General features: G+C 48.4%; 1 protein-coding gene across 4 annotated transcripts in view; it reads left to right on the forward strand.

Annotated features, from left to right (window-relative positions):
• PICK1 (protein interacting with PRKCA 1) overlaps nucleotides 1–16,564 on the forward strand; it is a 272,889-nt gene that overhangs the window by 103 nt on the left and 256,222 nt on the right. For 3 of the 4 annotated variants that reach the window (XM_063940387.1, XM_063940385.1, XM_063940388.1), the window contains exon 2: nucleotides 83–137. The gene's annotated coding sequence lies outside the window, so the exon portion shown is untranslated. Of the gene's footprint in view, nucleotide 1; nucleotides 138–16,564 lie in introns of those variants that run through there. The other variant, XM_063940386.1, reaches the window with a different exon arrangement.

Below are 16,564 nucleotides of genomic sequence, written 5' to 3' on the forward strand. Positions count from 1 at the left end.
TGGAGAGACAGACAAGCAGGAGTGAGGACGCAGGTGCTGCACTTGTTTATCACTCATCAGTTGCTTGTTTTTTTAATTTTAGGGTTGAAAACACTGCTGCCAACACCGGACTACAGGAACGCATGCACGGTTTCATGGTGAGTGCCCACAAGTACCGGCAGTAGCAACAGCAAACACTGTTTGCCTAGTATGTGTGCTTACAGATATCAGCAGCACTTGTCATCAAGGAAGATATTGTGGGGAAATAGCTTGAAATAAGCAATAGAAGATGTGTCTCATTATGAGATTTACAGAGTAGAAGAGAAGCAGCTCATCAGTAACACGTACACACACGTTACAATGTGTGGGAAACCATTTTCCAGCAGTGCTACTGATGGGCAGGTACAGCATTAATTCAGTAGTGAGGTAAGTAAATACACTCCCAGAATAACGTGCACACTTACTGTCATGAGACAGGGGCTGATAGAGCACAACTGAGCGCTGATGTACTAAGCTGTGGAGAGAGTTAAAATACCAATCAGCTCTTAATTTACAGTTTTCAAACACAGCCTGTAACATGGCAGTTAGGAGCTGATTGGCTCATAGTTAATCTCTCTCCACATACACTATCCAAGGCTTAGGGTTGTATTCAATAACTGTCGGAAGCTGCCGTCTTGTCGGAAAGACGGCAGCTTCCGACAGATTTAAAAAAAACCTATTTGACCTATTAAAAAAATGCATTTTTGTTTTCCGACAAGTCGGGAATTCCCGACTTGTCGGAAAACACGTGGATCGGCGGAATAGCCGCCGATCCGCGTGCTTCTGTCGGAAATGGGGCCAAATCCGACAGGTTTTGGCCCCCTTTCCGACAAACTCAATCAGACTTGAAAACAAGTCGGATTGAGGTGGGGAGCGGTGCGGCGGGCTACCGGGATGAAAGGTACCTTGCCTGGCCGTCCCCCAGCCAGGCATTTCTCTCCCTGCAGCGCCTCCCCAACCCGCCGCAGACATCACTCTCCACTGCCACAGACGCTGGCAGCCCCCCCTCGCCGCTGTCCAGCTCTGCTCGCCACCGTCCAGCTCCCCCCGCCGACCTCACCTGCCCCTGCCGGCCACCACCATCTGCTTCCCTCGCCGCCGCTGTCCGCACACCTGGCAGCCGCTGACAGCAGCAGCAGAACAGCACCCTGGGTACGGCACAAATCCGATAGTCGGATTTGGACGACCATTGTCGATCCATTCCGACAAATGCATGTCGGAATGGATCCGACAGTTACTGAATACACCACTTTGTACATCTTCCTCTCAGTATCTTGAGACAGGAGCTGTCAGATCAGTGGAAGAGACCGTCACATATACTATAGCTAGGGAAGAAGTGCTAGGGAAGAAGTGCCTCAACTGACATCAGTAGAAGTTAGTCCCAATAGACATTGTTTTGACGTATTGCCTACTTTGCTCATGGGATTTGTCCAGCTCTGTTTTAATTTAATTTATTTGAACACTTCCTTTAATAAATAGTATTATACAAAATAGGCTGTACAATTGTTGGCAAAATAATCAAGATGTTGGAGGCGATTCAATTGTTTTTGCGCACCCGATCTCCTGTCTAAAGTGATGGAAGCTCGGGAGTCGCAATTCAAATGTTTTTTTTTATTGCGCTGATCGCGCCAAAAGAGATAGCGTTTAGCTGCATGTAGCAGCTAATCCCCTCTAAAGTCCTTGCTAAGGCGCCTCAACCATGGACTTTGCACACATTTCTTCTTGCACTTCTGAAGGATGCAAAAAGAAATGTCAACCCCGCAGCTAACGGACATCTAAACGGAGCAGCAATTGAATTGCTCTGTTTTGCGCCCCCTAGTGGTACCTGCAGGGCAAAACAATGTAATCGCCCCCATGGTTTGTTAAAATTAAAAACTGGTCAATTGATTACTCCTGATATTTATTATTATTATTATTTAATTTTTTTTTTTTTAATTTCTTCTTCTTTAGGGCCCATAGGCATCCACAGGGATGACCTTGGTGTATGATGGTGGAGACCAGGACAGGCACCAAATAGTTAAGCTCTTGAAGGTCCCAATATGCACTGGTCCATCTCCCTCATACACCACCCACAGATCAGGCTCTTCAGTTTTTGTTTGGTGACAGCAGGAGCTGGTCACCGATTAAATAGTGGGGCGGCTTTATGCAGCCCAAGCTTTTATTTTATGATTTGTTTTATTTCAGTGTATTTTACATTGAGCATGCAGTGCTAGGCAGTCCTTTGCACACCAGTGCTGCTGCTCCAACAGCCCCACCGGAGCCGCGACTCCAGCCACGGTGAGGAACTTTTGTCAGGGACACTGTGCAGCCCTTACTAGCAGGGGCACACAGGGGAGGCCTGGACTGCAACTGGAGCATGGGGAACAGGTTAGGAGTGCTCCCTATTGCGAGACCCACGATTGTGAGACCCACATTCATGGCAGTCCATACCTCCGGTCCCGGGAGACAGACCGGAGGTGTTGATGTGCACCTAAGCCATGCCTGTGGACTGCACTAAACCATCAGGGCTTATGTTACTGGAGCTGGAGACCATTTCATACAGGCCAGGTAACCGGTGGTTGAGGTCAGCGCTTCCCCAGTAGCCCCTTCCCCAGCCCAGGGCGTCATTCTACTGTGGCTGAGTAGTTGAACTTAGTGCCCATTGCAGCTAAATTATGTTTCTGGCCCAAGCATCCATAAAGAATATTGGGGACTCTAGTACGATGGGGTATAGACGGGGTCCAAAGGAGCCAGTGCACTTTAAATTTCTTCAGCTGGGTGTGCTGGCTCCTCCCCTCTATGCCCGTTACCACAGGCAGTTTAGAAAAAAGTGCCCTCAAGAGAGGACGCGCATCTTTGAGCTGCAGAGAGTTTTCTTCATTTTATTTTTCATGTTTATTTTCGGTATGCTGTTTGGGCAACAGCATACCTGCACTGTGGGAGTTAGGGGAGGTGGTCACCAGCCTTACGAGGCGCAGAACCGCTTCCCTGCTGCAGGACCACCGTCCTGAGGGGTTGTTGTTCAGCAGGGCATTGCGCCTTGGCTGTCACAGCCGCAGCACGCCGCACACCCCTAACACTGCCTGAAGGTGACATCTGTTGTGAGTACAAACCGGGGCCACCGCTATGGGGGTCCCCCGGTTCACTGTGCGGCTGAATGCGGGTGCAGCGTACTGTACCCGCCCGGGGGATCCCGCTAAGATCCCCCGTGTAGACTAGCACTTGTTGTGATGTTTTTAAGCTGAAAGGAGACTTTGCCAGTATAATACAGTATATCACTATAGCTCCGGTGCCATTGGAGGGAGCGGAGCTTCCTCAGAGCGGGGCCAGATGCGTTTTGGCGCCTTCCTCTGCCTACTGCAGTCATCCACAGCACACACAGCGCTTCCTGACTCCTCAGCCACACTGGATATCTGGTACAGGGTGTAGCAAAGGGGGAGAGCCGCTATTGTACACTATCTGGGTCCTGTACAGAACAGAATTTGTTAGTATTTACTGTGATATAGTTAGCCGACAGCCTCACTGGGGCTGTGCAGCTAAGGGTGTGCTGGTGTCCTTCTCTGTGTGTCTCCTCTCACATACAGTAGGGCAGGCTTACAATTTAACTGTCTGGGTGTATGTGTATGTTATTGTGCTTACTGTGAAACATGGGTAAACAATAGCTGTGCAGTGTATGCCACACCAGATTTACTCCATTATCATCTGATTCTGTTTCATGTGAACAATGCAGCCAATCTTCACAAATCAGTGAAGGGGCTGGGGGAGAGGGTCCAGAGCCCCACTGGCTAGGGTCTCTTAAAACTATGATGTCCGATATGTCAACCCTTTGAGGTTGAATTGTATACCTGGATTTTCAAAGTTACAGCTGGGAAATCCGCGTTTCTCCCCTCTGGGGCCCCACCGGTGAGACGCTCCTACCCGGGCCGTCTGTCCAGTCCTTTCGGTCTCTCAGATTTCGATCTAAGGCCAGAAGTGCCTCCAATGCGACTAGAGGCACCAGAGGTAAGTCCAGAAAGCCTGCAAGCACCAGCTTTCAGGAGCAGACCACCAGTTCTGCTTCCGCTAAGGCCTCAGCATGACGGTGCCCACCCACCCCGAAAGGATCTCGAGGTGGGAGCTCGACTACGTCACTTCAGCTGCGTCTGGGAGGTTTCCTGCCAGGATACCTGGGTCACATCTCGTTTCTCAGGGCTACAAGCTGGAGTTCAACAGTACTCCTCCCCAATGATTTTTCAAATCAAGCTTACCAGCTTTGGAGGATATGCAAGTTGTGTTGCAACAGGCCATCCTAACGTTGGTCCAGTCCCATGTCATTGTTCCAGTACCACTACCGCAATACGGCAAAGGGTTTTTTCTCAAACCTGTTTGTGTTCCGAAACCGGACGGTTTGGTAAGACCCATTTTGAATCTAAAATCCTTGAATCCTTACTTGAAGGTGTTCAAGTTCAAAAGGGAAACCCTGCGAGCAGTGGTTGCGGGCCTGGAAGAACAGGAATTCATGGTCTCCTTGGATATCAAGGATACCTACCTCCCATATTCCGATTTGGCCGCCTCATCAGGCATACTTGCGGGTTGCACTGCTGGACAATCGCTTCCAATTCCAGACACTGCACTTTGGCCTGTGCACAGCTTTGAGGGTTTTCACAAAGGTGATGGCTGAGATGATGATCCAGCTTCGGGGAGTCAACATTGTTCCTTGATGACCTTCTAATCAAAGCAAGATCCAGGGAGCTTTTGTTGCTCCATATCGACAGCACTATCCTACTTTGGTCACGCCATCGGATCCTCAACTTACAGAAGTCCCACCTGGAGCCGTCTCAACGGCTTCTGTTCCTGGGGATGTTGCTGGATACTGTGGCCCAGAAGGTGTTCCTACTAGAGGACAAGGCGAGAACACTTCAGGAAATGGTTCACATGGTACTCTGACCTGCTCGAGTGTCCATCCATCTTTGCATAAGATTGTTGGGGAAGAAGGTCACCTCCTACGAGGCGATCCAGTATGGCAAGTTCCATGCCAGAACTTTTCAGCTGGATCTCCTGAGCAAATGGTCCGGTTCACATCTTCAGATGCATCGGATGATACAGTTGTCACCTCAGGCCAGGATTTCCCTCCTGTGGTGGCTGCAGTCCTCCCAATCTACTGGAGGGCTGGAGTTTCGGATTCAGGATTGGACCCTCCTCATGACAGATGCGAGTCTAGGAGGATGGGGAGCTGTCACCCAAGGGGCGCAGTTCCAGGGCAGGTGGTCAGCCCACGAAAGCCTCCTTCCAATCAACATTCTGAATCTTCGGGCAATCTACAATGCTCTGCTTCAGGCCTCTCCTCTGCTCAAGGATCACGCAATCCAGGTACAGTCGGACAACGCCACAGCAGTGACGTATATCAATCGACAAGGAGGGACAAAAAGCAGAGCCTGCATGCGAGAGGTGTCACAGTACTCCTCCTGGGCGGAAAGAAATGCAAAAGCAATTTTCATTCCAGGTGTGGACAACTGGGAAGCAGACTTCCTAAATCGTCACGATCTCCACCCGGGGGAGTGGGGACTCCACAGCAGGTGTTCCAGCAGGTCATCAACCGGTGGGGCTAACTGCAAATCGACATGATGGCTTCTCGTCTCAACAAGAACCTTCCCTGGTATTGCCCACGAACCAGGGACCCTCAGGCAAGGGCACTGGATGCACTGACATCGGTTTGGCCTTACCGGCTGGTCTACCTATTTCCTCCGATTCCGTTACTCCGCAGGGTGCTCAAGCGCATCAGAAATCTGGGAGTCCAGGCAATTCTAATTGCCTCGGATTGGTACGCGGATCTTCTGGCCATGTCCGTCGAAGACTCTTGACCTCTACCACATGAAGAGATCTTCTTCAACAAGGACCGTTCGTCTACCCGGACTTATGGCGACTTCGTTTGACGGCATGGAGGTTGAGCGGTACATCCTATCTCACAAGGGCCTTTCCAAAAAGGTTATTGCTACCATGGTTCAGGCCAGGAAACCTGTGACGTCAAAACACTATCATCACATCTGGAGGAGATATGTCTCTTGGTGCGAGAAACGCACAAATACGCCTGCTGAGTTTCACTTGGGACGTTGCTTACGTTTCCTGCAGGCTGGTGTGGATAAGGGCTTAAAGTCTGGGTTCCATTAAGGTCCAGATTTCAGCCCTCTTCATTTTCTTCCAGAAGACATTGGCAGTGTTGCCAGAAGTTCAAATTAAATAAATGTATACAAGTCACCAGTTCCCGTCTACTGATGGTGATAGTGTGTTTTGTTTCTTGTATGCACCATCCTTCTCTCCTCTCTAGCTCCTGCTTTGGGTTTGCTAAAACTTAAGATCCTAAGCTGTGGGCTGGGTATGAGCGAGTGGGACCAGTGCATCTTGGGAGCTTCAAAAGCTTAACTGTTTGGCACCTGTCCTGATCTCCACTATCACACCCCAAAGTCATCCCTCTGGATCCTATGGACCTCAAAGAAAAAGAGCTAAGTGGCGCGTCAGGTCAGTGTCTGGGTTGGAGAAATCCTGGATATAGGCATGGGAGAATGTCATCGGGAATGAGGAGAGGTGGCTATCTAGGAATGGCCATCATACAGTTAACTATTGATGGTACCATTGGTGGTTTACCTCGATGTAAAAACTATCTGCTAGGTCATCCCTGCTTTACTGTTCCCTGGACAGCAGGTCAATCAGAGCTTTGGGGTGGGTGTGTCGGGTGGAAGGAGGGGAGCTATGCTCCATGTGCCAGTACCTTGTAAAGAAAAAAAACAAAACATTTGGGTAATTCTGTACCATCATGGCGGTAAACCATTAAACATGATGGTTTTTAATCATCTAGTTGCTGGTCAGCATTCACAGCCAGTGAGAAGATGCCATGCACATAGCGTCTATTATCAATGTGTGGGAATAGTGATGAGCCTAAAAAGCCACTCCCCCTTCCGGGGTGGCGACATCCCTTTTTGGGCCATGTGTGCGTACAACTGCCTTATCTCCCGGATGCGCTCTGTCTGCTGTTTGCCCTAGAGTGAACACTAGAGACTGTGTAACAAGTGGCACAGGAGAACAGCACAGGTAGGGTGATTAAAGAGAGAAATAAAGCAGGCAGAAATGTTAAGGATAGACTTGTGATGATGCTATGTGGGAAATGGTCCAGGGAGTACAGCAATCATGGTGAGAGAAGCTGAGGGCTTGGATAAATGTTTTAGTGACTTCCAGAAAGAGCCTGATTATGCAAATATTGCAGAGATGGAAACAGGAGAGAAAGGTAGTGAATATAGGAGAGAGAGTGGAGAGAGTTGAGGATGACTCCTAGACATCGAACTTGGGGCCTAATTCAGCATGGATCGCTATTGCTACTACTGCACTCTCAATTGCAAAGAATTTGCACAGGTAGTTGCCAGACAGAAATGGAAAAAGGCAGCCCCTGCAGTTGCGTATGCATCGCAATCCATAAGCAAAATCAGGAGCATCAAAGGGGTAAATTCAATCTGCGCCAAGCCAGAGCATCCACAAACCTGCACATACTGTTGCATGCAAGTGATCGCAGATGTCAGAGGCCCGACCGCCAAACGGCCATTACATGCCTGCGTTTTGGCCACCACTCCCAAAAAACACCATGTTACCACCCCAAAAGCTTACAACCTGTCAATCATTATGCAATCGCTTCACTTTAATATTTGCGAATGCACCGCGATCGCAATGTGTCTCTGGCGCATGCACATTGCATATGCAGTGCATGCGCAGTCTTTCAATAATCGTCCAAATTTGCGAAAAAAACTCTAAATTGCTTTCCATGCTGAATTAGGCCCTTAAGGAGGAGAAAAGTTTGAGTTATTAATAACAGTCCAGACATACTAAAATGGGGCATATTCAAGTGTGCACGTGTTTTTTAAAAACCCTGCACTTTCCTTTTCAATTTCAGAAAAGAAAATGAGACGCAATGATTTCTAGGTATGCACCGCAAGAGCAAGTCTGATTTTTTCCTACAAATTTTTATTTTTATAAAAAATCAGCAGAGCTTGCTCTGGTACCTTTTGTGACCCCCCCCCCCCCCCCCCCCAATCCCTAATGACCAATTACACAATTGGAAGTCTTCAATTTGCTTAATTAGGCATTAATTACTCACCTTCTGAAGTGCTGTCTTCCTTCGGAACCCAATGGGCTGGTCTTCTGCAGCAGTGTGACCAACCCCCCCCCCCCTGCCTAATGTGTCTTTGAGCAGCAGCTGGGACAACTACATCTCCCAGTAGGCCCCTCACCTCTAATTTGGCATCAAGAGCTGGCTGTGATGAAGTTCCGGAGTTTGCCCAGGAACCTGCACCTCCGGCCAACTTGTACTTCATTACATTAAATTTGGGTTGTAAATCCACTCAAACGTTCTTGTGTATAGTTACTTTTTTTTTTTATACTCCTGAGGAAGCTGGATGCCTAATAACCAGCGAAATGCATTGAGCTTATTCAACTCTTTTATTCACCTGGCGCTCATTCCACTCTCCATCTATCTAGACTCCTGTTATCTAAATTGGCATTGTTTGGACACTTGCTCCACCACTGGATTTGCACTGCAGCACTTTATCCAGTTCATCCCCCAGCTACTTATGGATCATTCCTAAGCTAAGATATCATCAAGGGATCATTTCATATTAATATCCAGTTAAAACATACTGCATTTACAGTGACCTGATTGGAGAATGTCCTAGCCAAGTTTTTGGAACTATACATAGGAACGTATGAGTGGATTTACAACCGGGATTTAACATAGAGAGGTGGCTACAAATGATTTAAACTCCCCATATAACCATTGCATGTGAACTTTTAATATATATATATAATTTGCTATTTTTTATGTATTTTATGTAATTGTGTTTATTTTTCACAAAACAAACCGTCCAATTGTTAGATATATTCTCTACAGCCAGCGCTGGTATACTTATTTTTCTTTTTACTTTATATACAAGGGATTTTGACCATCCCTACACCAACTGCTCTTGGTTGCGCACTTGTACCTATCTGTGTATATATTTGTTATCAGACTTCATTACATCCGGCCCCATGTGTTTATAGCAAAGTACCAATCTATTGTATCCTTGCCATTTTATTATTTGGTTTGTGACACCATTGTAAAAATAATACAGTAACTGAAATAAAAAAAAAAAAATTAGATTCAGTCAACCATGATTTAGTGCATACCATAGAAGTAATTGGCAAAGACCTTGTTGTTTGTTTAACCACTTGAGCGACGATTTTTCCCTCCCCAAAAAAACGCTCAGAAATTGCAGTGGTTTTTTTTTTTTTAGGAGTGAATCAGGTGAAGAACATGAATTTAACCTCATCCAAAATGATTTTAGTGTGTGTATAATATATATGTGTGTGTGTGTATATATACATATATACTGCTCAAAAAAATAAAGGGAACACTAAAATAACACATCCTAGATCTGATTAAATGAAATATTCTTATTAAATACTTTGCTCTTTACATAGTTGAATGTGCTGACAACAAAATCTCACAAAAATGATCAATGGAAATCAAATTTATTAACCCATGGAGGTCTGGATTCGGATTCACCCTCAAAATGAAAGTGGAAAAACACACTACAGGCTGATCCAACTTTGATGTAATGTCCTTAAAACATGTAAAAATGAGGCTCAGTAGTGTGTGTGGCCTCCACGTGCCTGAATGACCTCCCTACAACGCCTGGGCATGCTCCTGATAAGGTGGTGGATGGTCTCCTGAGGGATCTCCTCCCAAACCTGGACTAAAGCATCTGCCAACTCCTGGACAGTCTGTGGTGCAACGTAGCGTTGGTGGATGGAGCGAGACATGATGTGCTCAATTGGATTCAGGTCTGGGGAATGTGCGGGCCAGTCCATATCATCAATGCCTTCATCTTGCAGGAACTGCTGACACACTCCAGGCACATGAGGTCTAGCATTGTCTTGCATTAGGAGGAACCCAGGGCCAACCGCACCAGCATATGGTCTCGCAAGGGGTCTGATGATCTCATCTTGGTACCTAATGGCAGTCAGGCTACCTCTGGCGAGCACATGGAGGGCTGTGCGGCCCCCCAAAGAAATGCCACCCCACACCATTACTGAGTCACTGCCAAACCGGTCATGCTGGAGGATGTTGCAGGCAGCAGAACGTTCTCCTTGGCGTCTCACATGTGCTCAGTGAGAACCTGCTTTCTTCTGTGAAGAGCACAGGGCGCCAGTGGTGAATTTGCCAATTTCTCTAACGTCCTAGTGGATGCTGGGGACTCCGTAAGGACCATGGGGAATAGACGGGCTCCGCAGGAGACTGGGCACTCTAAAGAAAGATTTAGTACTACCTGGTGTGCACTGGCTCCTCCCTCTATGCCCCTCCTCCAGACCTCAGTTAGAATCTGTGCCCGGCCAGAGCTGGGTGCTTTTAGTGAGCTCTCCTGAGCTTGATAATAAGAAAGTATTTTAGTTAGGTTTTTTATTTTCAGAGAGCTTCTGCTGGCAACAGACTCTCTGCTACGAGGGACTGAGGGGAGAGAAGCAAACCTACTAACTGCGGCTAGGTTGCGCTTCTTAGGCTACTGGACACCATTGGCTCCAGAGGGTTCGAACACAGGATCTTAACCTTGGTCGTCCGTTCCCGGAGCCGCGCCGCCGTCCCCCTCGCAGAGCCAGAAGTCAGAAGCCGGCAGAAGCAAGAAGACATCGAAATCGGCGGCAGAAGACTCCTGTCTTCACATGAGGTAGCACACAGCACTGCAGCTGTGCGCCATTGCGCCCACACTACCCACACACTCCGTTCACTGTAGGGTGCAGGGCGAAGGGGGGGCGCCCTGGGCAGCAATTAGGATACCTCTTGGCAAAAAGACACATATATACAGCTGGGCACTGTATATATGTACGAGCCCCCGCCATTTTATTTACACAGACCCGGGACAGAAGCCCGCCGCTGAGGGGGCGGGGCCTTCTTCCTCAGCACTAACCAGCGCCATTTTCTCTCCACAGCTCCGCTGAGAGGAAGCTCCCCAGGCTCTCCCCTGCAGTATCAAGGTAGAAAAAGGGTAAAAAGAGAGGGGGGGCACATAAATTTAGGCGCAAATTATCATAAACAGCAACTACTGGGTAAACACTAAATTACTGTGTAATCCCTGGGTTATATAGCGCTGGGGTGTGTGCTGGCATACTCTCTCTCTGTCTCCCCAAAAGGCCTTGTGGGGTCCTGTCCTCAATTAGAGCATTCCCTGTGTGTGTGTGCGGTGTGTCGGTACGTTTGTGTCGACATGTTTAACGAGGACGGTTACGTGGAGGCAGAACAAGTGCAAGTGAATGTGGTGTCGCCGCCGACGGCGCCGACACCTGATTGGATGGGTATGTGGAAGGTGTTAAATGATAACGTAAGCTCCTTGCATAAAAGGTTGGATAATCAGTCAGGGTCTCAACCCATGTCTGATTCTACAGCTCAGAGGCCGTCAGGGTCTCAAAAGCGCCCACTATCCCAGTTGGTTGACACAGATGTCGACACGGATTCTGACTCCAGTGTCGACGATGATGCAAAGTTGCAGCCTAAAATGACTACAGCCATCCGATACATGATTATAGCAATGAAGGATGTATTGCACATATCGGAGGAAAACCCTGTCCCTGACAAGAGGGTTTATATGTTTGGGGAGAAAAAGCAAGAAGTGACTTTTCCCCCTTCACATTAATTAAATGAGTTATGTGAAAAAGCGTGGGATTCCCCTGATAGGAAAGTACTGATTTCCAAAAGATTACTTATGGCGTATCCTTTCCCGCCAACAGATAGGTTACGCTGGGAATCCTCCCCTAGGGTAGACAAAGCGTTGACACGCTTATCTAAGAAGGTGGCCCTGCCGTCACAGGATACGGCCGCCCTAAAGGATCCTGCGGATAGGAAGCAGGAAGGTATCCTGAAGTCTGTTTATACACATTCTGGTACTCTTCTGAGGCCAGCAATTGCTTCGGCCTGGATGTGTAGTGCTGTAGCAGCATGGACAGATACTCTGTCTGAGGAGTTAGATACCCTGGACAGGGAGACTATTTTACTGACGCTAGGACATATCAAAGACGCTGTCCTATATATGCGGGATGCCCAGAGGGACATTTGCCTGCTGGGCTCTAGAATAAACGCAATGTCGATTTCTGCCAGAAGGGTCCTATGGACTCTGCAATGGACAGGTGATGCCGACTCTAAAAAACACATGGAGGTGTTACCTTATAAGGGTGAGGAATTGTTTGGGAACGGTCTCTCGGACCTAGTTTAAACAGCTACGGCTGGGAAGTCAAATTTCTTGCCATATATTCCCTCACAGCCAAAGAAAGCACCGTATTACCAAATGCAGTCCTTTCGTTCACAAAAAAGCAAGAAAGTCAGAGGTGCATCCTTTCTTGGCAGAGGCAGGGGTAGAGGAAAAAAGCTGCACCATGCAGCTAGTTCCCAGGAACAAAAGTCCTCCCCGGCTTCCACTAAATCCACCGCATGACGCTGGGGCTCCACAGGCGGAGCCAGGAGCGGTGGGGGCGCGTCTCCGAAATTTCAGCCACCAGTGGGTTCGCTCACGGGTGGATCCTTGGGCTATACAAATTGTGTCTCAGGGATACAAGCTGGAATTTGAGGTGACGCCCCCTCACCGTTACCTAAAATCGGCCTTGCCAGCTTCCCCCATGGAAAGGGAGGTAGTGTTGGCAGCAATACACAAGCTATATCTCCAGCAGGTGGTAGTGAAGGTTCCCCTCCTTCAACAGGGAAGGGGTTACTATTCCACCATGTTTGTGGTACCGAAACCGGACGGTTCGGTCAGACCCATTTTGAATTTAAAATCCCTGAATATTTATCTGAAGAAATTCAAGTTCAAGATGGAATCGCTCAGAGCGGTCATTGCAAGCCTGGAGGAAGGGGATTTTATGGTGTCTCTGGACATCAAGGATGCGTACTTGCATGTCCCCATTTATCCACCTCATCAGGAGTACCTCAGGTTTGTGGTACAGGACTGTCATTACCAATTCCAGACGTTGCCGTTTGGCCTGTCCACGGCACCGAGAATATTTACCAAGGTGATGGCGGAAATGATGGTGCTCCTTCGGAAGCAAGGGGTTACAATTATCCCATACTTGGACGATCTCCTCATAAAGGCGAGGTCCAGGGAGCGGTTGCTGATCAGCGTAGCACACTCTCAGGAAGTGTTGCGACAGCACGGCTGGATTCTGAATATTCCAAAGTCGCAGCTGATTCCTACGACGCGTCTGCCCTTCCTGGGCATGATTCTGGACACAAACCAGAAAAAGGTGTTTCTCCCGGAGGAGAAGGCTCAGGAGCTCGTGACTCTGGTCAGAGACCTCCTAAAACCAAAACAGGTATCGGTGCATCACTGCACGCGAGTCCTGGGAAAGATAATGGCGTCATACGAAGCCATTCCCTTCGGCAGGTTCCATGCGAGGATCTTTCAGTGGGATCTGTTGGACAAGTGGTCCGGATCGCATCTTCAGATGCATCGGCTGATCACCCTATCCCCCAGGGCCAGGGTGTCTCTTCTGTGGTGGCTGCAAAGTGCTCACCTCCTCGAGGGCCGCAGGTTCGGCATACGGGACTGGGTCCTGGTGACCACGGATGCAAGCCTCCGAGGATGGGGGGCAGTCACTCAGGGAAGAAACTTCCAGGGGCTGTGGTCAAGTCAGGAGACTTGTCTGCACATCAATATCCTGGAACTAAGGGCCATATACAACGCCCTCAGTCAAGCGGAGCCTCTGCTTCGAAACCAAACAGTGCTGATTCAGTCAGACAACATCACTGCAGTGGCCCATGTAAACCGCCAGGGCGGCACAAGAAGCAGGGTGGCAATGGCAGAAGCCACCAGGATTCTTCGTTGGGCGGAGAATCACATACTAGCACTGTCAGCAGTGTTCATTCCGGGAGTGGACAACTGGGAAGCAGACTTCCTCAGCAGGCACGACCTCCACCCGGGAGAGTGGGGACTTCATCAAGAAGTCTTCACGCAGATTGCAAATCGATGGGAACTGCCACAGGTGGACATGATGGCGTCCCGTCTCAACAAAAAGCTAAAAAGGTATTGCGCCAGGTCAAGGGACCCTCAGGCGATAGCTGTGGACGCACTAGTAACACCGTGGGTGTTCCAGTCGGTCTATGTGTTTCCCCCTCTTCCTCTCATACCAAAGGTGCTGAGAATTGTAAGAAAAAGAGGAGTGAGAACAATACTCATTGTTCCGGATTGGCCAAGAAGGACTTGGTACCCGGAATTGCAAGAAATGCTCACAGAGGACCCATGGCCTCTGCCTCTCAGACAGGACCTGTTGCAACAAGGGCCCTGTCTGTTCCAAGACTTTCCGCAGCTGCGTTTAACGGCATGGCGGTTGAACGCCGGATCCTAGCGGAAAAAGGCATTCCGGATGAAGTTATTCCTACGCTGATAAAGGCTAGGAAGGACGTGACAGCAAAGCATTATCACCGTATATGGCGAAAATATGTTGCTTGGTGTGAGGCCAGGCAGGCCCCTACAGAGGAATTCCAGCTGGGTCGATTCCTGCACTTCCTACAGTCAGGAGTGACTATGGGCCTAAAATTAGGGTCCATAAAGGCCCAGATTTCGGCCCTATCCATTTTCTTTCAAAAAGAACTGGCTTCACTGCCTGAGGTTCAGACGTTTGTTAAGGGAGTGCTGCATATTCAGCCCCTTTTGTGGCACCTTGGGATCTTAACGTGGTGTTGAGTTTCCTGAAATCCCACTTGTTTGAGCCACTTAAGACCGTGGAGCTAAAGTATCTCACGTGGAAAGTGGTCATGCTGTTGGCCTTAGCTTCGGCTAGGCGTGTGTCAGAATTAGCGGCTTTGTCATGTAAAAGCCCCTATCTGGTTTTCCATATGGATAGGGCAGAATTGCGGACTCGTCCGCAATTTCTGCCAAAGGTGGTGTCATCCTTTCATTGGAGGTGTGAGGTGTGGTGCCTCTGGACTGGCTGAGCTGGATGGCTTTAGTGTGGCATACCTTTACATTCTATTAACACTTTTCACTTATTAATTTTTTAACACTATTTCTCTATTTTAATTACATTTCATGTTTGTATCACCCTCCCTACAGCTTCGGCTTCCTAAATACTAATTTATTAACACTATAGTTTTTTACACTGGTATTCTAAGCTGGGATTTCTGGCTTATGCTGGTGTTTTGGGGTGCCACACCCTGCACCTAGATATAGCGCTAGGGACCCCAAATATACAGAGACGCCTTGATGCGGCTTTGGGGCTTAACCACACATTTGTGCAAATATGTGTAACGAAGATCTCTGAATTCTATTATTATGTGGGATTTACATCTAGTTACGGTTATCATTCAGGGTGCTGGGGGAACCAAATGCTTTTTTTTTTCTTGCTCAGAAATACCCCTCCCTTACGAGCACCTGAATGATATCACTAAGCTAATTGAGCATCTACCAATATATATATCCTATTATTTGAACCAACCTATTGTGGTGCCTGCGGCTACTTGTGACTTGGAGGATTCCAAGTTGCTTGACGTAGTCCGGGCTTTGAAGATTTATGTGACCAGAACAGCTAGAGTCAGGAAGACTGACTCGCTGTTTGTCCTGTATGCATCCAACAAGCTGGGTGCTCCTGCTTCAAAGCAAACTATTGCTCGCTGGATCTGTGGCACGATTCAGCAGGCTCATTCTGCGGCTGGATTGCCGCATCCAAAATCAGTGAAAGCCCATTCCACAAGAAAGGTGGGCTCTTCTTGGGCGGCTGCCCGAGGGGTCTCGGCATTACAGCTTTGCCGAGCAGCTACTTGGTCGGGTTCAAACACATTTGCAAAATTCTACAAGTTTGATACCCTGGCTGAGGAGGACCTTGTGTTTGCCCATTCGGTGCTGCAGAGTCATCCGCACTCTCCCGCCCGTTTGGGAGCTTTGGTATAATCCCCATGGTCCTTACGGAGTCCCCAGCATCCACTAGGACGTTAGAGAAAATAAGATTTTACTCACCGGTAAATCTATTTCTCGTAGTCCGTAGTGGATGCTGGGCGCCCGTCCCAAGTGCGGACTTTCTGCAATACGTGTATATAGTTATTGCTTAATTAAGGGTTATGTTATGTGGCATCAGTTGAGTGATGCTCTATTGTTGTTCATACTGTTAACTGGGTATGTTATCACAAGTTGTACAGTGTGATTGGTGTGGCTGGTATGAGTCTTACCCTGGATTCCAAAAATCCTTTCCTTGTACTGTCAGCTCTTCCGGGCACAGTTTCCTTAACTGAGGTCTGGAGGAGGGGCATAGAGGGAGGAGCCAGTGCACACCAGGTAGTACTAAATCTTTCTTTAGAGTGCCCAGTCTCCTGCGGAGCCCGTCTATTCCCCATGGTCCTTACGGAGTCCCCAGCATCCACTACGGACTACGAGAAATAGATTTACCGGTGAGTAAAATCTTATTTTTGGTGTTCTCTGGCAAATGGCAAAGTCCTGCACGGTGTTGGTCTGTAAGCACAACCCCCACCTGTGGACGTCGGGCCCTCATACCACCCTCATGGAGTCTGTTTCTGATCGTTTGAGTAGACACATGTACA

The sequence above is a fragment of the Pseudophryne corroboree genome, chromosome 9 (assembly GCF_028390025.1).
Source record: "Pseudophryne corroboree isolate aPseCor3 chromosome 9, aPseCor3.hap2, whole genome shotgun sequence".
Taxonomy (NCBI): domain Eukaryota; kingdom Metazoa; phylum Chordata; class Amphibia; order Anura; family Myobatrachidae; genus Pseudophryne; species Pseudophryne corroboree.